A 23364-nucleotide genomic window follows, 5' to 3' on the forward strand; every position below is an offset into this window, starting at 1 on the left:
CTGCGTTCGTGCCCGTTAGTCATATCCGTCGTCTCCGAAATCCCGTAATGTGCACTGTGCAGCGGAATCCCATTGACAGCAATGAGACTGCTGAATCGGAACGGAGTGACTCCATTTGGGACCGATTCGCTATTTCAAAAGTGCGGCGGCACGCATTGAGTGCGGCGGCCCTCTTAAAATAACGCATAGGTCCCCAACATAGTCACTAGAGGGGGAGATTTATCAAAACCTGTGCAGAGGAAAGGTTGCCCTGTTGCCCATAGCAACCAATCAGATTGCTCCTTTCATTTTTAACAAGGCCTCTCTGCAAAGTGAAAGAAGCGATCTGATTGGTTGCTATGGGCAACTGGGCAACTTTTCCTCTGGACAGGTTTTGATAAATCTCCCCCAAGGTGACTCTGTTCGTCCATAGAAATCAGTGGGGTCCGCTGCTGCCTATGACAGTACATGTCAGCGTCCCACCAAAACAGGATAGGTGCACAAATGTAGGCTTAACCTATTATGCGCCGATTTCAGATCATTTTTGGAGATGGCGGATCCACTGAGGGAATCCAGCGAGAAAAATTCCTCTGTGTGAACATAACCCTAAAGCTGGGTCCACGCTTCGGAATTTCCGAGCGGAATTCTGCTCAGAAATCCCAGTGCTGTCAATGGGATTCCGCCGCACAGCGCACACTACGGAATCTCAGCGGTCGCCCATAACAACCAATCAGCTTAAAGCGGTAGTCCAGTGGTGAAAAACTTATCCCCTATCCTAAGGATAGGGGATAAGTTTGAGATCGCGGGGGGTCCGACCGCTGGGGCCCCCTGCGATCTCTCTGTACAGGGCCCCAGCTCTCCGGCCAGATAGCGGGTGTCGACCTCCGCACGAAGCGGCAGCCGACACGCCCCCTCAATACATCTCTATGGGAGAGCCGGAGATTGCCGAAGGCAGCACTTCGGCTCTGCCATAGAGTTGTATTGAGGGGGCGTGTCGGCCGCCGCTTCGTGCGGAGGTCGACACGCCCCCTTCCCGCGGGCTGTCGGGGCTCCGTACAGGAGATCGCAGGGGGCCCCAGCAGTCGGACCCCCCGCGATCTGCAACTTATCCCCTAACCTTAAGATAGGGGATAAGTTGTTCACCACTGAGTCACCACTGGACTACTCCTTTAACAACCAATGGAATCTGATTGCTATAGCAACTGCGTCATTGTTCCTCTGCACAGTTTGATGAATCGTCCCCCATAGAGCGGAGCACTGTTTTCCTGACCAGTGTGCCTCCAGCTGTTGCAAAACAACAACTCCCAGCATGCCCGGACAGCCTTCGGCTGTCCGGGCATGCTGGGAGTTGTAGTTTTGCAACAGCTGGAGGCACACTGGTCAGGAAATACTGAAGTGGATCAATGGGGTAAAGGGCTTGCTCTGAATTGAGATACATGGCCCTATAGATGGTCCTATAAAAATCTGGATTGCGAATGGCTGCTGTCGCATTTATAGCCACGGCTGGCTGTATTAATCCTGGACAGAAAGATGTCCACCATTCTTCAGCGCTTGAGCTTAGACGACTTCTTCTAAAATAAAAGAAATTTTATTTTTTTATTTATTTTTTTCCAGTTGCAAAATTAATTTGTAGATTTTGGAGATCTATTAAGTTTTTCATGTATGGTATAAATGGTATGTGTTCTTTATATATATATATATATATATATAAATATATGTGTATATATATATATATATATATAAATATATATTATTTTTTATTATTATTATTTTTTATTTCTTTTTTTTTTACAGCAATTGTTCAGCAAGGCCACTGTCTGTAAGCGAAGCCTCTACAACACGTGCAGAGACGCCACCTAGTGGACAAGTGAAGCAGTTCGAAACAGACACAGGATTTTCGAAAGTAGATTTTTTTTGTAGCGGTATAATATTTTTGTGCATACTTTCCGGTATTTTCACAGACAATTAAAAATATACAGTGTGGTGTATATATGGTGTGGCAGCACCATTTTTAATTGCAGCAAAGATTGCATAACATTAGAAGAAAAAAAAAGCGAATAGCATCTCCCTGCTCCTCGGATTGCGACCAGTATGGCAGCTCAGCCTCACTTATTTGGAGTTGTGCTTCTTGCAATACCAGACACAGCCTGTGAACAAAAGTAGTGCTGTTTTCAAAACCTGTTAGGGTATGTTCACACAGCATTTTTTTTGTGGAATGCTCGCCTGGAAAATTTCGGAAATTGCTCCGTGTGAATCAAGTGTTTCCTAACCAGGGTGTCTCCAGCTGTTGCAAAATTACAACTCCCAGCATGCCTTCGGCTGTCCCGGAATGCTGGGTGTTGTAGTTTTGCAACAGCTGAAGGCACCCTGGTTGGGAAATACTATTCTAATGTCATACAACCCAAAACAGCAACGCCCCTGTCCTCAGGTTGTGTGTGGTATTACAACTTGGCTCCAATCACTTCAATAGAACTGCGCTGCAATACCACACACACCCTGTGGACAAGTGTGGTGCTGTTTTAGGAAAAATTCAGCTTTTCCTAATCCTTTTTAACCCCTTTAACTTTGCACCGTCCAGCTTCTTCTGTAGTGCAGCCCCAGTGTAGACAAATGGACACGAATGGAGGGGGCGTGACTTGACGTCACAAGGGGGCGTGGTGTTATGTCACATGTCCAGTCCCGGAAACTTCCGGTTTCCGAGCCTGGAGACGCAGCTCCGTACATAGTGTGGGTGCTGCAGGGAGATCTCGGGGGGTCCCAGTGGCAGGCCCCCCCGCAATCAGACATCTTATTACCTATCCTATGGATAGGGGATAAAATGTCTAAAGCCGGAATATCCCTTTAATATGGTCTGGGCTAGTTTGATCCTCCATTTTTTTTTCTATCTCAAGACAAACAGCCATCCAAAATTCTTTAATTTTTACACATGCCCAAAACATATGGAGAAAACCTGCACCTTCTTCCCCACATTTCAGACAACTACTTGAATGATTTTTACCTATTTAAAAAAGAAAAAGTGGGGTATAGTATAACCTATAAACAATATTAAATTGTACTACTTTATGATTATTATTTGAAGATATTTGATTAATTCTTTTATAGATTCTATCCCACTGTCTATCGTTTATTAGGCCAAGCTCTCTTTGCCATATTCTTTTGCTACCATGATCCGATCGCGGAGCCTTATTAAGTTCCCCCTCCCATAGACTTGAATTGAGGGGCATGGCCTGTTGTCATGAGGGGGCGTGGCAGACCCCCGCTGCGCGTGCACAGCCGGAAGGCTGGCCAGTGGAGTACTCCTTTAATCAAATATTGAAATAAGTGGATTTTCTCCCATTCTTTAAAGGATAACTGTCAGCTTTCTCCCCCGAACTAACCAGCGGTACTGGCTGGTGGTGCGAGGGGACGCTGATCAGTTTCATGCTTACCGTGCCCAGTTCCGCCGCACCGTTCTGCCATAATCTTCTATTTTCGGTATATGCTAATGAGTTGTTAACTGGTACTCTGACGTCAGTGCCGTCCGCCGCAGCACCGCCCAGCTCATCAATATTCCTCCCTCCGCCTCTCCCTCTTCTCCCCACTCTGTAATGAAGAGAGAGGGGAGGAATATTGAGTATGAGTTGTATTATTATTTCTTCTCTTATTGTAACTGTAAATAATAAAAATTAAGATTAAAAAAAAAAATGAATATGGTCTAGAATGGAACTAATTGACGGCAAATCTGTTAGATTTGGTTTTTGGCTGAAGTTGCTGTAGTTTTGTTTATTTCTTTTATTAAAGGGGTACTGCAGCCAAAATTAACTTATCTCCTATCCACAGGATAGGGGATAAGTAGCTGATCACTGGGACCCCCCCCCCCCCCCCCCCCCCCACGATCTCCGTAACTGAACCCAGCTCTGAGTGAGGGGTGCAGTACCCCATTAAATGTTTCCAGAATTTTTCTTAAAAAAAGAACAACCATCACCCATCATCCTGCAGTTTTTGCATGTAATATAATTTTGGTCTTAACCTACATAAGTAAATGTCTATATTTAGGAAATATGGATGCTCAGTAGCTGATCACACCATTTTCCAACTGTATGTCCAAGGTTAACATTGAAATACTGTCAAAAAGACGGCATGGTATACATTGGCATACTTTTTTTCAGGTATCTCAACATTTATTAGATTTACAGCCTGAAGGTGATGTGACCCCAGCTTAAATTAGTTTAGGCATGCAGCCCTGTGACATCTGTATCAATACTAGGAAGAACTTTGCCCCCAAAAAATAAGTGCTCACTCTCGGTATACCTATGTACTTTGAGCTCTTAGGATGTATCTAAAATCAGCAGATATTGCATTTAGGGAGATTTATTTAACTGTTGATAATGTAAGATATGATAAAGATATGATCTGATGAGCATAATAATTGTACAAATATAAAGAAAGATTTCTACACCCTGCTCCAAATTATTATGCAATTTATTGTAAGTGTCACAAAGATTAAATATTTAGTTTTTCAGTTTAAAGGGGTACTCCGGCGCTAAGACATCTTATCCCCTATCCAAAGGATAGGGGATAAGATGCCTGATCGCGGGAGTCCCCAACGGCGGGACCCCTGTGATCTTTCACGAAGCACCCTGTTACCATCAGCCCCCGGTGCATGTTCGCTCCGGGTCTGATGACTGCCGATCACGGGGCCGGAGTATTGTGATGTCACAGCTGTCACGCCCCCTCCCATAGGCTTGCATTGAGGGGACGGAGCATGGCGTCACACGGGGGTAGAGCCATGACCTCGCAATACTCCGGCCCCGTGATCGGCAGTCATCAGACCCAGAGCGAACATGCATCGGGGGCTGATGGTATCGGGTGCTGCGTGAAAGATCACCGCGATCAGGCATCTTATCCCCTATCCTTTGGATAGCGGATAAGATGTCTTAGCACAATGGATGGCATTGTGTCTCAGGCTCTTTTGATCACTGAAAACAATCTCGGACACTTGTTATAATAAGATTGCCAGGTGAGCCCAATTTAAGGAAAAACTACTAAAGGTGGGTGTTCCACATTATTAAGCAGAACACCATTTTCAAGCAATACGGGGAAGAAAAAGGATCTCTCTGCTGCCAAAAAAGAGAAAAATAGTTCAATGCCTTGGACGAGGTATGAAAACATTAGATATTTCATGAAAACTTAAGCGTTATCATCGCACTATTAAGAGATTTGTGAGCACATACAGGTTTGTGCAGATAAAGACACATTGAGGAAGATCAAGATAGCAGCTGCTAAAATACCATTACATAGCAGCAAACAGATATTTGAAGCTGCTGGTGCCTCTGGAGTCCCACGGACATCAAGGTGTAGAGTTCTTCAGAGTCGTGCAACTGTGCATAAACAACCTTCTATTCGGCCACCACTAACCAATGCTCACAAGCAGAAACCTCTGCATTGGGCAGAAAAAACATTAAGACTAATGTTCAAACAGTCCTGTTCACTGATGAGTGCCGTGCAACCCTGGATGGTCCAGATGGATAGAGTAGTGGATGGTTGGGGAACGCCCACCCTGTTCCAACAAGGCAGCGATGTCAGCAAGGCGGTGGAGTCATGTTTGGGGCCAGAATCATGGGAAGAGAGCTGGTCGGCCCCTTTAGGGTCCCCGAAGATGTAAAAATGACCTCTGCAAAGTATGTGGAGTTTCTGACTGACCACTTTCTTCCCTAGTACAGAAGGAAGAACTATGATTTCCGTAATAAAATAATCTTCATGCATGACAATGCACCATCTCATGCTGCAAAGAATACCTCTGTATCAATGGCTGCTATGGGGATAAAAGGAGAGAAAGTCATGGTGTGTCCTCCATCCTCCCCGGACCTCAATCCTATTGAGAACCTTTGGAGCATCCTCAAGCAAAAGATCTATGAGGATGGGAGGCAGTTTACATCCAAACAGCAGCTCTGGGAAACTATTCTGGCATATTGCAAACAAATTCAAACAAAACTCACAAGTTCAATGAACGCCAGACTTGTGAAGCTGCTATCAAATAAGGGGTCCTATGTTATAATGTAACGTGATCAATTAAAATGTTTAAAAAGTTAAAATGTTGTTAAAAGTTTGATTGAAATAGCTTTTGGTGCTGCAAACACAACAAATTACAATTTTCAGTCCTTTACAACCTAGAAAGTGTTTTGAAACTTACTGGGGGAGATTTATCAAAACCCATTTAGAGGAAAAGTTGCTAAGTTGTCCATAGCAACCAATCAGATCGCTTCTTTCATTTCTAAAAAGGCCTCTGCAAAATGAAAGAAGCGATCTGATTGGTTGCTATGGGCAACTCAGCAACTTTTCCTTTGGACAGGTTTTGATAAATCTCCCCCACTGTACATAATAATTTGGAGCAGTGCACTGTAAGTTTACTGTTATCATTAGGAGGTTTGTTCAGTAAAATTTTAATTGTGCTCTTAAATAGTTGATAACACGAGAATTAGGCTGACTGTTATTTGCATCAATTATTTAGGTAAATGAGAAAAAGAATTTGCATAATAATTTGGAACAGGGTGTAAATGGCTCTAGGGACTTAAAGGGGTTGTCTAGGATAGGAAAAATGCTGCTTCTTTCTTGCAAAAACAGCACCACTCTTGTCCACAGGTTGTGTATGGTATTGCAGCTTGGCTCCATTAAAGTGAATGGGCCTGAGCTGCCTGCAGTATTACACATGACCTGTGGAGTGGTGCTGTTTTTGTAAAAGAGTAGCAGCATTTTTCTTATCCTGAACAATCCCTTTAAAGGGGTACTCCAACAGAGTTTTTTGTTTATTTATTTATTTTTATAAAGATGCCCAGGCTATCTGCTTAAAAAAATAAAAAATCACAAAAGAAATCCAGCTTTACATAACATCCCCGCTCCTTTCCAGCCTCTGGTAGCACTGTTCCCAGTCTCTGGTCTCTTCTGAGTGCAGGGGCCCAATACGCCATTTGCTGCTCAACCAATCACTGGCTACTGCATTTTCCCTTCTCAGACATTGATTGGCTGAGGGGCAATTTGACGTTGGGCCACATAAACAGGAAAAGGAGTGCGGCTGGGGCCAGGGCTGGGCCACCCGCATCAGTTGCCACTCAGCCAATCATTGGCAGAGGTGGAACACCACTGCGGCCAGTGATTGGCTTAGCAGCAATTGACTTATTAACCCCCAGCACCCGGAAGAGGAGAGCAGCACAGGCCAGAGGCAGTGGGGGAGTGGGGAAGGTATATACAGCTTAGGCATCTTTGGGGAAAAAAACATCCGCCCGAGTGCCCTTTTATAGTTGTAAAGTTATCAACTATCCAGAGGGTAGGGGTTAAGTAGCTGTTCCTGGGGAGGAGGTGCAGTCAGCGCTGGGCACCCCACAATCTTGAGAATGGAGACCCCAGTCTCCCATTAGAATGGAGCAGCAATAAGCATGCATAACATATACAACCCACTGATTGTAATAAGGATCATGTAATGCTTCATTTACCCTGCGGAGGCACTGCAGGTACATTGAACACTTGTTATTTTCCTCTACTACAGTGTTTCCCAACCAGTGTGCCTCCAGCTGTTGCAAAACTATAGCTCCCAGCATGGCCAGACACCCTTCAGCTGTACGGCCATGCTGGGAGTTGTAGTTTTGCAACAGCCGGAGACACCCTGGTTGGTTAACGCTGCTGTACAGATTACAGGTGACCGCTTGGATTCCTAGGGTTCCCAGGCACCCACTGTATCATTCCCTAGGTGCTATACTCCTAAAGGGCACAGCCTGTGGGTGACAATGTCAGACTCACAGGCTACGCGGAAGAAGATGGCAGCGGGCCCCAGTAACTTCATATAGGGCTGATGAGGGATTGACAAGGGATTTTGTGGATACACTGTATTCCATTAGGGAACTATGAGAATTGTGCAATTCCTTAACGACCTGCAGGGCTGCAAAGATTACTCATTTAAAACATGCTGGGAGTTGTAGTTTTGCCACAGGTTGGATGGTTTTTTAGTTTTAAGTTACATGCCCCGCTGGCATCACCAGTTCTCTTGGTAAGAAGTGAGTGCCCAGCCCTGAATTATCCCTGTGATGGTGCCAGTGTCCCTGGGGCATGTGTATTATGTTATCTAGACTGCCGCCGCAGAGGAAGAATTAGCCGGTGTTTGGACTTGTTTAGGTGTGTCACGGTGAACGATGCATGTTACATAAGTAGTAAGATTTTACTGCATGTACTGCGCTCCCTAAATATAACAATGCCACACACTTATAATCCTGCTCCACTGTGCTCCTTAAATATAATTCTGCCACATACTGTGCTTCTGAAAATCATACACTGTGTCCCCTGAACATAATACTGCTATACATTGTGTTTCTTGAATATACCCCTTCTATACATTGTGTCCCCTGAATATAATCCTGTGCCCTCAGGAAAATAATACTGCCATACACCCAGCCCCCTAAATATAACCCTGCCACACACTGTGCCCTCTGAATATAACCCTGCCACACACTGTACCCTCTGAATATAACCCTGCCACACACTGTACCCTCTGAATATAATACTGCCACACACTTATAATCCTGCTCCACTGTGCTCCTTAAATATAAGTCTGCCACATACTGTGCTTCTGAAAATCATACACTGTGTTCCCTGAACATAATACTGCTATACATTGTGTTTCTTGAATATACCCCTTCTATACATTGTGTCCCCTGAATATAATCCTGTGCCCTCAGAAAAATAATACTGCCATACACCCAGCCCCCTAAATATAACCCTGCCACACACTGTGCTCTCTGAATATAACCCTGCCACACACTGTACCCTCTGAATATAACCCTGCCACACACTGTACCCTCTGAATATAATACTGCCACACACTGTGCCCTCTGAATATAACCCTGCCACACACTGTGCCCTCTGAATATAATACTACTCCACACACTGTGTCCTCTGAATATAACCCTGCCACACACTGTGCCCTCAGGAAAATAATACTGCCATACACCCATCCCCCTAAATATAACCCTGCCACACACTGTGCCCTCTGAATATAATACTACTCCACACACTGTGTCCTCTGAAAATAATACTTCCACACACTGTATGGGAGATTTATCATATCCTGTGCAAAGGAAAAGTTGCCCAGTTGCCCATAGCAACCTATCTGATTGCTTCATTAATTTTGCAGAGGCCAAAAAAGAAGCGATCTGATTGGTTGCTATGGGCAACTGGGCAACTTTTCCTCTGCATAAGTTTTGATAAATCGCCCCATGTGTTCCTTGCATAAAATACTCCCACATACTGCATTCCTTGAATATAATAATGCCACATACTGTGCTTTAAAATATATAATACTGCCATAACTCAGTCATACACTGTGCCCCTTGAATATAACCATGCCACGCACTGTGTCCCCTGAATATACTACCACAAACTGTGCCCCTGAATTTAACCCTGCCACACACTATGTCCTCTGAATATAATACTGTCGCACACTGTGCCCCTGAATATAACCCTGCCACACACTATACCCTCTTAATAGAATACTGCCACTCTGTGTTCTCAGAATATAATACTGCCGCAGACTGTGCCCCTGAATATAATACTGCCGCACACTGTGCCCTATGAATGTAACCCTGCCACACACTTTACCCTCTGAATATAACCCTGCCACACACTGTACCCCCTGAATGTAATACTGCCACATAATGTTCCCCTGCATATAACCCTGCCACACACTGTGTCCTCTAAATATAATACTGTCATTAACTGTCCCATGACTACAGATGAGTATACCTAAGGGGGAGCACTTTTAATTTCAGTATCTTGTAGGAGAACAAAATACCTGAGCATTTTTTGGCCAAAACCAGCTGTAATTTTGGCAATTGGTTTAAAAGATCTATCCTGATTAGACCCCTGAATCTGTATGCACTAAGCTCTTCTGTTCCCTGTAGTGGTGGCTGCAGATAACCAGAATTGTATTATTTAAAGGGGTACTCCGCCACTAGACATTTGACCCCTTATCCATATCAGATTGCGGTAGGGTCCGGCCGCTAGGACCCCCCGTGATCTCCAGGCCAGCGCTGTGGCACTACGGACACGGAAGCCCCAGACTTCCGTGTCCATATGCCACAGCGCCAGCCTTGAGATTACTGGGGTCCTAGCGGCCGGACCCTACCGCGATCTGATATGGATAGGGGATAACATGTCTAGTGGCGGAGTACCCCTTTAAAGGACAACTGTCAGCCTGTTCACTCACACGGAACTCAAAACACTAAGTTATAATGTGGGTGAACAGGAATCCAACGAGGGGTCACTGAGTAAAATATGTCTAGAAGGTCCTGAGACACGTCCCCCAGAAGATCCTCTGCTGAATTCAGTGAATCGTGCACAGGGGGCGGGGCTTCGTGACTCCACATGACTATGATGTGGAGTCAGACAATGAATATGTAAATTGAACGTGATTCACTGAATTCAGCAGATGATCTTCCGTGGACATATATCAGGACGTACTGCACATATTTAAGTAAGTGACCCCTCGTTGGACTCCTGTTCACCCACACTATAAGTCAGTGTATTGGGTTAAGTGTGGGTGAACAGGCTGACAATTCTAAAGGGGTTATCCAGGAAAAAACTTTATATATATATATATCAACTGGCTCCAGAAAGTTAAACATATTTGTAAATTACTTCTATTAAAAAATCTTAATCCTTTCAGAACTTATTAGCTTCTGAAGTTGAGTTGTTCTTTTCTGTCTAAGTGCTCTCTGATGTCAACTGTCTCGGGAACCGCCCAGTTTAGAATCAAATCCCCATAGTAAACCTCTTCTACTCTGTGCAGTTCCCGAGACAAGCAGAGATGTCAGCAGAGAGCACTGTTGTCAGACAGAAAACAACAACTCAACTTCAGCAGCTGATAATTATTGAAATTTACAAATCTGTCTAACTTTCTGGATCCAGTTGATATAAAAAAAAAAAAAAGTTTTTTCCTGGACTACCCCTTTAACTCTATAGTTTCTGGCCTTATCATGTTCGGTATCCTTATGCCTATGGTAACTGTATCTAGGGATTCTTCACGTTTTTCCTTCCCGTCTATCGTCAGGCTTTCCCACTAATGTAGACATGACTCAGTAGGAGAGTATTTTAATTGTAGGCAGTAGAATAGGACACCCAAAAGGATATTGTTATGTAGGTGAAGGAACATCAGACGGCTGCATGACAATAGGGAATCTGTGTTCTGCCGATCTGTACAAGACAGCTACAGAGACAAGAAGACAATGGAATCAATAGAGGAACATAAATAAACTTCACCACCTCACTTAGGTTTACAATAGGAGTTTGCATAACGAGACCAGCAGGGGGCGCCCCTTGATGATGGGAAGAAAGGGCAAGTGGTTCCAGATTAGATGGCATCATCCATGTGAGTCTACGAATGGCCTCATCTATACAAGCTTCTATTGATGTGTTCATGGAAAACTCAAGGTCTGTGCAAATTTCTAGATGTAAACAAAAATCTTCCCATTCCCACACAGCAGGTAGAGATCTTCAAACCGGCCAAAAATTTTAATGCAAAGTACATTAGAAAGTTGCTGAATTTTTCATTGTACAGAGTAGGGATCGACCTAATATCGGTCTGGCCGATATTATTGGCCGATAATCACGATTTTGGACATTATCGGTATCGGCAATTACCTTGCCGATATGCCGATAATGCTCCGACCCCTGCCCCGCGACCATCGCCGCCGCTGCCCCATTGCCTCCCCATCCTCTGGCGACATACTGCCGCCGCTGCCACATTGCCTCCCCCCATCCTCTGCCCACATACCGCCGCCGCTGCCCCATTGCCTCCCCTCATCCTCTGCCCACATACCACCGCCGCTAAAGCCCCCCCCCCCACATCCTCTGCCCACATACCGCCGCCGCCCCATCGCCTCCCCCCATCCCCGGTGTTATAATTACCTGTTCCTGGGGTCTGCGATAATTCTGGCTCCTGCGCTGTTGCTGTGCGCTGCAGTGCGTAATGATGAGTGACGTCCCCAACGTCCCCAATGACAGCGCAGGATGCCGACGGAGCCAGAAGTATCGCGGACCCCAGGAACAGGTAATTATAACACCGGGGATGGGGCAGCGGCGGTATGTGGGCAGAGAATGGGGGGGAGGCGATGGGGCAACTGTGGGGGTTAGACTCAGGACCCCAGGACAGGTAGGGGGAGAGAAGCGGGCGGCGGTCTCTGGCCTGGCAAAAGCCAGTTCATTGATTTAAAGCGCCCACTTTAAATCATTGATCTGCAACGGCTTCTGCCCCGCCGGGGGGGGGTTTGAAATAGCCGATAACTTATACCGATATTCCAGTATAAATTATCGGCTATCGGCCCGAAAGTTGACAGATTATCGGTATCGGCCCTAAAAAATCGATATCGTTCGATCCCTAGTACAGAGATTGAGCACAAACAGATGCATTCGCTTTATTTTGACTCATCGCAATTTTGCAGTAGTTTGCTGAAAAATTCTATAACAAAAACCATAATGCATTGATTCACCCTTGCATGCAATTGAACTTTTAGGCATTTCCCATTGAATTTAAAGGGGAACTCCGGTGCTCCAGCGTTCTGAACAAAATGTTGAGCCAGAGGCTGTGATCGTGATGTCACGGCCGCGCCCCCTCCATTCGTGTCTATGGGAGGGGGCGTGTCTGCTGACACGCCCCCTCCCATATCCACAAATGGAGGGGGCGTAGTTGTGACGTTGTGAGGGGGCGTGGCTGTGACGTCACCACCACTGCAGCAGGAACTGCGATCAGACATAAGATGTCTAGCAGCGAAATGCCCCTTTAACGGGGAAAAATAGACATAATATGGACAGTTTTTAGTCGGCAAATAGATGTTTTATGCCTAAAAAACTACATGTGAACTACTTTGTAATGTCCAATTTTGCATGTACATGCTCTTTTATATTTTGTCACATTAAGGTTTTTCGCCAAAATAACGTTTCTTCCCATCATTCTGCACTCAGTACCTCATCATGAGAATGTAAAAACAGAATAGAAAACTTATTAAACAGGCATAACTAAAATTTAGCATATACATATGTGGTAGAGGGTGTGAGACGCAGGGCAGATGGAATTACCCTAGGGGAAGATGGCATTAACCCCTTGTATTCGTGACGCCAGGGTGTGCTTTATCCTCAATACCACCCGAAGGTATACCGCTGGATCCTGGGCAAGGCACGGGGGGCAATAATGACTCCAATGCCAAGTTACGGACAACGGTAGCTTTACTGAGTGACAGATGGTAAAGTCTATACAGTTCAGCCAGGGCCCACGGAGGTGACCAGTGACTTCAGAGACCTTAAGGGCTTGCTGGGACTTGCAGTAGATTTGGACAATTTTAGTGCAGCACACTCTGACTTGACAATAGATGACTCTGCTAGCATCCAATTGGGTTGTATAAATCATACTGTAACCGAATTCATTACATGTCGCTCGGATTTCGTTGTCTATGCGGTGTTGTGTCCATGCTATCTTTTTTATATAGGCAAAACCATTCGCCCTTTGTTCCATAGGTTTCGGGAACATGTCGCATCTATCAGGATGGGAAAAGGATGTCCCCGACTTATTACACATATTAATGACACGCATGACAGTTACGGTAACAGTTACGGTTTCTGAGCCTGCAAAGAATTGTACATACAGAAGGTGGATTAGATCGTCACACGAGATTGTTGCAGGCAGAAGCAAAATGGATCATTCGGACCGGAGCAACCGGTGCTTTTGGTCTGAATGATCGGAATGATCTGGCTTAATTTCTCAGATTTTTGTTCTTAATCAACTAAATTCTTTTGGGATTTATGGGTCATAATCTGTTTTGTTTCCTGTTTTTCTATTTTGATTCCAATTTATAAGGTCTTTATACGTGTATACACCATGTGAAATTAATTGTGAAATTTGTTGTTCTGATTGGTCATATAGACGTGGTTCCATCCACTCCCAGTATGCCTTGACAAAGCGTCACTGTACGCAAAACGTCCCCTACTGAGTTGCACCCACTTCAAGTCGACCGTTTTTCTGGTGTGCTGCTTTTTCTTGCTTTTTTTGTACGCAAAACTAGCGCTTGTCGGCTCCACGATCTTGTTCCTCCCTGACCTGCTATGCTGTTATAAAGAAGGCTTTTATCTGCAAGTTCACCTGGTGCCGTGGTTTCCTTCTATCAAAGTAAGATTTTGGACTGTCTACCTTTTCCATTGAGCACGGGTGTATGGAAAAATAATCTCTAGACTGCTAATAGACGTTCAAGCTGGATGTGAGTGGTGCGGAATCACATTACTCTACCTCCCATTGATTAGATGACTGTGACTGACTTGACTTGAGACTGACAATGTTGTGGTTGTAGATTACTGGTAGTATTGTGGCCACTGGACTGACTTGAGGCCTCCTATGGACTCCATACACACTCTAGATCAGGGGTTCTCAACCGGTGGTACGCATTCCCCTAGGGGTAAGCCACCGGTTGTGCGGGGGTATGCATTGGCCAGTATTTGTCAGCGCAGAGCAGGGAATGGCCGCAGCAGCTTTCTGTTAAGTACTAGGCTACTTTACGGTAGCTGCGTGGTTGCCAGGCAGATGTGTGACGTCCCCTGACGTTGCGCAGAGGTGCCGCACAGCCGGGGCCGGCGTTAGGGTGGGGCAAAGCAGGCAATTGCCTAGGGCCCCCATCCCCCAGGGGGCCCCCTGCCGGCTGTTCAGCATAGGCATGCGCACGGGGTGTGCGCATGCCTATGCTGATCAAGCCCAGGGGGGGGTCTGCGGCCACCATTGAGCAGCCCGCAGGGGCCCCCCATAACATTCTGGACATCCCTGTGTCCCGAAAGATCTTTTCGGGACACAAGGATGTCTCGGTTACCTTTCTGCAACGTCACTGACATCCCGTGCGCGCCGATAGCAACGGAGGAGCGGAGCATCGAGGAGGACGCAAGCTGGCCGGCATGGTAAGTCACCAGCACCAGCTGGCAGCACGTCATCTTTGGTGCTCCCACCACGGCTCCTCCGGTCCCGGGACCTACTGCTATGGTCTATAGGGCATAGCAGTAGATTGTGACCCCGGACCGGGGAGTGGGGCAGTTCACAGGCATGCAGCCTCCAGCCATACACTGTATATGGCTGAAGGCGTATGTCTGTGGGGAACTATACTGCACCTAATGTGGGGAGCTAATAGCTTCCCACATTAGGTGCAGTATAGTTTCCCACATTAGGTGCAGTATAGCTCCGAACTATACTGCACCTTATGTGGAGAACTATACTGCACCTAATGTGGGGGAACTATACTGCACCTAATGTGGGGAACTATACTGCACCTAATGTGGGGAGAACTATACTTCACCTAATTTGGGGAACTATACTGCACCTAATGTGGGGGAACTATACTGCACCTAATGTGGGGGAACTATACTGCACCTAATGTGGGGGAACTATACTGCACCTAATGTGGGGAACTATACTGCACCTAATGTAGGGAACTATAATGCATCTAATGTGGGGGAACTGTACTGCACCTAATGTGGGGAAACTATACTGCACCTAATGTGGAGAACTATACTGCACCTAATGTGGGGGAACTGTACTGCACATAATGTGGGGGGAACTGTACTGCACCTAATGTGGGGGGAAATGTACTGCACCTAATGTGGGGGGAACTGTACTGCACCTAATGTGGGGGGAACTGTGCTGAACCTAATGTGGGGAACTATACAGCCAACCTAAGGTGGGGGAACTGTACTCCAAACCTAATGTGGGGGAACTATACTGCACCTAATGTGGGGGAACTATACACAAATATAAAATTATACTATTCTGATCCCTATATCTCTTTTATTTTTCTGTATATGGGGATGTATGAGGGTCATTTTTTGCGCTTTGATTTGTAGTTTTTATCGGTACCATTTTTGTTTTGATGGGACTTTTCAATTGCTTTTTAGATATTTTTTATGGTACTTGAAGTGACCAAAAATGTGCAGATCTGGTTAGTGCACTATTACGACTTTTTGGGCCCCACTTTTGATTTTGCCTAGGGCCACGCTAAGCATAAAACCAGCCCTGCGCACAGCTCAGGAGGACGTCACCCTTCTGTGCAACCCCGTTGAACGGGACTCTAGGAACGGAACTCTGGGAGCGCCGTACACCCGAACTAAGTGTATGGGAGGGAGGGATGTTATTGTATGTATTGTGAGAAGGTAAAAGGGATGATAGTCGATGGACGCTATGTGTCACCAAGGCTCCTGGCTTTGGTGAAGTAAAGCCGATTATATTTTCAGTATTTGTGCTGCGGTGCAGCCTGATGCTGTGTTGTAGTACGGCTGGAAGGCCAACATGGGATGGCTGTACTGGGAATGACCAAGAGTAGGGTGGCGGTCATTCCCCACAATCCAGGCCATCTTTTCATGGCTTTAAAGCCAGGCTCCCTCAGCAGGTGAGGGGGATTGTATTTTGGCATCTGACACAGCTAGGAGAAGCTATGTGTGGAGCTCTGAGCTGAATATCAGGAAAAGCCATTGGTGCGTGCCACGTGCCACAAGCCCCGGTGTGAACTATCACCAAAGGAAGTTAAGTTGGACTTTTGTTTTGCTGTTTCATTATTCCTGCGTTAAAGACTGTGTTTGCCGTTTATTGGAGTGTGAATAAAACACTGGACTTTGCTTTAAAAACGCTGTCTCCGTACCTCAATACTGCTAACTGCTCCTCTCTGCAAGAGCGAGTCATCACAGTGTGTGTGTATATATATATATATATATATATATATATATATATATATATATATATAAAGAACTGTGGTCTGCATTGCAGCAGAAAATGCCGGTGCATTCAGGCGCTCTCCTCGCAAGTGTAGATCAATCCAGGGTCGGATGCAAATCAAATCCAGAGTGGGAAATGATATAGGCAAAAGGATTTTATTTGACATAAAAGAATAAAAAATAATAAGAAAGGCCGTAGCATGGGGGGTGGGACAACGCGTTTCGAAGGGCGTGATGCCTTCTTCGTCAGGTCCAATTGGAGAATGCATGGGGGATGGGACAACGCGTTTCGAAGGGCGTGATCCCTTCTTCGTCAGGTCCAATTGAAGATTGGACCTGACGAAGAAGGGATCACACCCTTCGAAACGCGTTGTCCCATCCCCCATGCTACGGCCTTTCTTATTATTTTTTATTCTTTTATATCAAATAAAATCCTTTTGCCTATATCATTTCCCACTCTGGATTTGATTTGCATCCGACCCTGGATTGATCTACACTTGCGAGGAGAGCGCCTGAATGCACCGGCATTTTCTGCTGCAATGCAGACCACAGTTCTTTCTGTTCCCAAGACCGCCTAGGATCATCCTAAGATGTGGAAGGTGACGTGGCAGCACTCCCAAGCTTTTCATTCACTACGCTATATGGTGTTGTACCCGCAGTACAACACCTAAAGGTGAGCAATATTGTCTCTCTTCACATTCATTTTCAGTTACTTGGAGTAACGGCACATTGCTGCGCTTTTTTTCTGTTTCCTTTTTATCCATAGTTTCTCTCTCTATATATATATGAAAAAAACGAAAATCTTAGTGACAGAAGTATTCAGAGCCTTTAGTCAGGACTTAGTTGAAGCCCCTATGGCAGTGGTCACAGCCTTCAGTCCTCTTGGGGATGAGGCCATAAGGTTTACACATCTGGATTTGGGGATTTTCTCCCATTCTTTTCTGCCAATCCTCTCAAGCTCTGTCAGGTTGGATGGGGACTGTCGGCGGAAGCCATTTTCAGGTCTCTCCAGAGATGTTCCATTTTGTTCAAGTCAGGGCTCTGGCTGGGCCACTCAAGGAAATTCACAGAGTTTTTCATAAGCTGCTTCTTCTGTGTTGTCTTTGCTGTGTACTTAGGGTAGTGTTTCCCAACCTGTTGCAAAACTTCAATTCCCAGCACATTTCTAATATTCTGTTATCACTTTATCATCATGGGGTATTGAATGGAGAAGGATGGGAGATTTTTATTTTATTTTAGGAGCAACATAACATAATGTGAAAAAAGTTAAAAGGTCTGAAGAATATGAATCTTTTTATTTACCCGAATGGGCATTTACAAGAGGTGCAAGAAGGGGTTAATACAGGTTGTGGGGGGAGGGAGGTAAATTACTAGTAATATGTCATTCGGCAGATCTAATGTTAAGCCTTGTATCATTTCTCCCATAGAGATCACTGGGGGAGAGAACCATTGCAGAGGAAATAAACCCATCAGAAATCACTTAGCTCCTGCAAAATCAAATCATAAAGAAGCCATTACCTTCTCCATGGCCGTGTCATCCCTGACAGCGCCATTTACATGACATACGAAGGGAACGTAGATACTTATTTGTGCTCAGATCTTCATAGGTTGTCTGGCAGCTCAGCCTCTGGCCCATGCATCTCACGTATTGTTTAGCCGCACAGTGTATTTATGGAAAGGTCCGGCTCATAAATGACAGGGATACACATAAATATACATCTTCTCATATAAAATCGGAATTATTATAAATGCCAAGCTCTAAAACCTATAAATGTTACCAAACATGAGTCTGCATAAATCACTGTCATAGTTATTATTAGGAGCATAAGCTGAAGTGATAGGGCCCCGTAAAACATCTGGGAATGCTGGGAGTTGTAGTTTAGCAAAGGCTGGAAGTTCCCTGTTTGGGAAACACTGACATAAAAGAGTCTGTTCACCTTATACATTATAAAAACCCACAATGTGAACAGAGCCTCACTTACCAACCCTTGTTCCTGTCTGTAGCTCCGCCTCTTATGATGTCATTACTAGAGGCCGGGCTACACCGGATCAGGAACAATAATGGGTAACTTTTGCTCGTTGTATACAGCCATCTATATAGATGGCTGTAAACTGCATACCTCCCCCCCTAGGAGTTAACTAGCGTTGTTCAAAAGTGCTAATTAACTCTTTCCTTGCGGAGTCCACACATAGTGCTCAGCCCGGCAAGGGGTTACAGTAAACCAGGGATCCATAGTTGTGCTGTTTTGCTAGCCCTGCGCAGCAAGGGGTTCTTGCTAGGCAGAAGGTAAATATTATATACCTCCTGCCCCACCAGAGCTGTACCTACGGCTATATAGCTGCGGGCACAGCTCAGCACCGCTAGGAGCAGGGATTCTTGTCAGTAAAGTGACGAGAGTCCGGGTTCCTGTATAGTATACAGCACTGCACTGTACACCCCCGTATACTATACGACTGGCGAAGGTAATGCATAGCTGAAAAATGAAAAAAACACCCCCAAAAAAAGAGGCAAAAATGCTGGAAAAAGCAGTTGCAGTTTTTCTAGTGTTTTTTTATTTTATTTTATTTTTTTCCAGATAAATGCCAAAAAGAAAAAAAAAAAACTAGCCACATGGTGTTAATAAAGAAGTCAACAATGGGTAACAAGCAAGTATTCAAACATTACTCATTTTAACAATTACAGTACATTTTTTACCATTTCATAGAAACTGAGGCCTTATGCTGGTGCGAAGGTTTATTTTAAACTATCTGTTTATGAGTATTATTCATAATGTTTAAAATGGACTGCTTGTTTTGGTTAATTTAAAGGTGATATCTCATGGAAAAAAAATGTATCCCCTATCCGCAGGATAGGGGATAAGAGTTACCAAAAATGTGAGGCTGTCTGAGAGCAACTACATATACGCCAAAAAGAGAGACCAAGGTGAATATATCTAAATAATATTAATCTTTATTGATACACACAGTAAAAAATACATAAAAGTTGCAAAGCCTTTCATGAACTATGTGCAGAAGCATCATAGATAGTGATGAATGGAAATATTGCGTAGTATAGACACTTTTTACCGTGTGGTTAGACTTAGTGTGACTTGAAATGTGGTCCAATGCACTGTAAATGAGAAACTTTTGGCGGGAAAAAAAAAGTCCCAGCACAGCTTGCTGCGACTTTTTTAGGGACAATTTTACACACATAAAAAAGGGTAAAGACTATGATGAATGTCCCACTATGGTTGAGCTCTCACATGGATGCACTGAACAGGCTAGATACTGAGCCATGGGGAGCATAATGGAACTTTATAAAAATAGAAAAGGATATAAAAATGCATCAAAAGCCTTGAAAATGTCTATAGCAAAAAGAATCACATCCCTACTGTGAAGCATGGTTGGGGTCATTGAGGCTTTTTTTTTTTTTTTTTTTTTTTTTTGAGGTGGTGGGGGGGGGGGGGGCTCTAATGGAATCGGAATTCTTGCAAAAATTCAAGATGGATGCAGCATATTATCAGAAAATACTGGCAGGGATTTCTTCTGCATGAAAGCTGCACATGGACTTTCCAACACGACAGTGACCCTAAGGTGAATGTTTTGGAGCAGTCTCCTGACCTTAAAGGGGTACTCTGCCCCTAGACATCTTATACCCTATCTAAAGGACCCCCGCAATCTCCCTGCTGCACCATTAGTTTAGAGCATCGAGTGCAGCGCCGGAGGCTCGGAACGTCATGTCCACGCCCCACTCGTGATGTCATGGACACGCCCCCTCAATGCAAGTCAATGGGAGGGGGCGTGACTACGTCACGCCCCCTCCCATAGACTTGCATTGAGGGGGCATGGCCGTGACATCACAAGTGGGACGTGACCGTGATGTCACGAGCCTCCGCCCCTCATCGCCAGTCATCCGGCATGGAGCGAAGTTCGCTTCATGCACTGGATGTCTGGGGTGCCGCCGCCAAGACCGCAGGGGTCCCCAGAAGTGGGACCCCCGCGATCAGACATCTTATCCCCTATCCTTTGGATATGCTAAAGGGGGCAATACACAGTATTAAGAACTAAGTGTAATGCAGACTATTGATTAGGGGTCATTCCATTTTTTTATTTGTTGCCATTTTTTTTATATATTATTGTGTCATTCTGTCATATCCTACAGTTGAGTACGAATCTCTTAAGCAACAAAAGAAATGCTCACTTATGTTTTCTGTAAAATGTTTCATGTATCAGCCCCCTAGGGGTATGAAAACTTTATGATCATGTTTGTCTGCAATTCTCCCTGGTGACCAGCAGATGGAGCTGCTCTTCTCCTAATATCGCTGTATGTGACTTGCCGGGAGTCACTGATTAAGCTGTAGACTACAATTAAAGGTTTAGTAAATGATGGTGCCCATACACATTAGAGTTAATGAAAATGGACAATTTCAACCAAAACGATTGTTTATCGGGTGAAAATAAACAACAAACAATGGGTTTAGCCCCGATGGCAGACTTGGCGGAAAATGTGCAGAATGTCCGTCCTGAAAACCACAAACGGACATTACGCTCATTTGACTGATCTCACGGGCGCTAGGACCATTCGGAATGCGCCGTTTCATAGATGCAATGCATTTCCTTGCAGACGCCAGTATCGGAATTTTCGCGGCAGAAACATCTGGCGCGTAAATTCTGCTGTGCGAACAGTGCAGCAGAATACCATTGAAATCAATGGGACTCTACTGTAGCAGAATGTCGGTGCGGAATATTCCGTGCGGAAATTTTGCACAAATTCCACCGTGTGAACATACCCTTACTGTCATAAGTTATGTTTATAGAACAGTGCAGCAGAACATCATTGAAAACAATGGGACTTTGCTGCAGCGGAAAGAAGCGGTCTGATTGGTTGCTATGGGCAACTGGGCAACTTTTCCTCTGCACAAGTTTTGATAAATCTTTTCCAAAGTTTGTAAGGTTGAAAAGAAGACAAGAGTCCATTAAGTTCAACCTATATCCCTACAGTGTCGATCCAGAGAAAGGAAAAAAAAAAAAAAAAAACATGAGGCTGATGGCAATTGCCCCATGACAGAGGAAAATTTCCTTCGCAACTCCAATATGGCGTCAGAATTAATCCCTGGATCAAAGTTCTATCCATATAAATCTAAAATCCATAACCTGTAATATTATTTTTTTTCCAGACAAATCTCCAGGCCCCTCTTGTTTATTGAGTCAGACATCACATCATGAGGCAAAATATGTAACCTCTCCGTTAGAAGTAAAAAACAAAAAAAATCCCAGCCCTAAACGACCCCAAAAACTTGGTAAACTATTTCATAACTATACAATTCATAACTATACAATTTTGAAAAATTTGGGAGGGGGGGGAGGGGTTCTTTTTCACGCAGTGCACTGACACAGTGGGCCTCATTTACTAAGGCTTTTTTCAAGATCTTGTAGGCGCCAGAATTTCCAACAAAAAATCCCTACTAACTCTCCACTTTAATTAGAAAACCCAAAAAAGGGCATGGCCATCAGGGATTTTTGTTTAAATTGTATTACTTACAATATGTAATGCTTAAAATTGCCCTACACCGACCCCTATAACACTGTTTTTTTCCCATATACTGGGCTGTGAAATTATTTTTTGCGCCATGATCTGTAGTTTTTGTCGGTACCATTTTTGTTTTGATGGGACTTTTGGATCACTTTTTATTAATTTGTTTCTGGTATATAAAGTGACCAAAAATCAGCAATTCTGGTATTTTTTTTAATGTTTACACCTTTGACCACACGGGATAGTAAAGGGGTACTCCACTGCCAGACATCTTATCCCCTATCCAAAGGATACTGGATAAGATGTCTGATCGCGGGGGTGCCGCAATCTCCTGCAGCACCAGGCATTCTAAACAAATGCCAGGTTCCTGCGGCAGTGGTCATGATGTCATGGCCATGCCCCCTTGTGATGTCACGTCATGCCCCTCCATTCATGTCTATGGGAGGGGGCGTGTAGGCCAACACACCCCTTCCCATAGACATGAATGGAGGGGCGTGGCGTGACGTCACGATCGCGGCCTCCAGCTCCGAGCTTTCTGAACAAAATGTTCAGAACACTGTACCCCTTTAAACATCATGCTTTAATAATTCAGACATTTCCGCACGTGTTGATACCAAAAAGTTTTCTTGTTTTTCATGTTTTATTGTTTTCTTGTGTTTCATGTTTTATTCGAAACATGGAAAAAGGGGATAATTTAGACTTTTATTAGGGGAGGGGCTTAGTCACATTTATTAAGACATTTTATATATACATATATATATATATATATATATATATATATATATATATACACAATTTCACTGTCTAGCATAGCATTGATCAGTGTTATCGGTCTTCTTCTTATACAGGCTGCTGTAGCTCACTCACATTCTATGAAGCCAACACAGCTCCTGTGGTCACTTCATAGCAAGTTAATGCTGCCTGATGTAAATATACGTAATGGGCGTAAATATACATCATAGGGCTTGAAGGGGTTCCTAATGTTTTTAGGTGCAATGGAAATTATACGTGTATTATCTGCCTTATTTTAGCAATGAACCTAAGTACCCAAAATGTCCCCATGTCCTATTATAATATTTGCATTCTACTCTGCTTATTTTCAGGCAATGCTTCATGGG

The sequence above is a fragment of the Hyla sarda genome, chromosome 10 (genome assembly GCF_029499605.1).
Source record: "Hyla sarda isolate aHylSar1 chromosome 10, aHylSar1.hap1, whole genome shotgun sequence".
NCBI lineage: Eukaryota > Metazoa > Chordata > Amphibia > Anura > Hylidae > Hyla > Hyla sarda.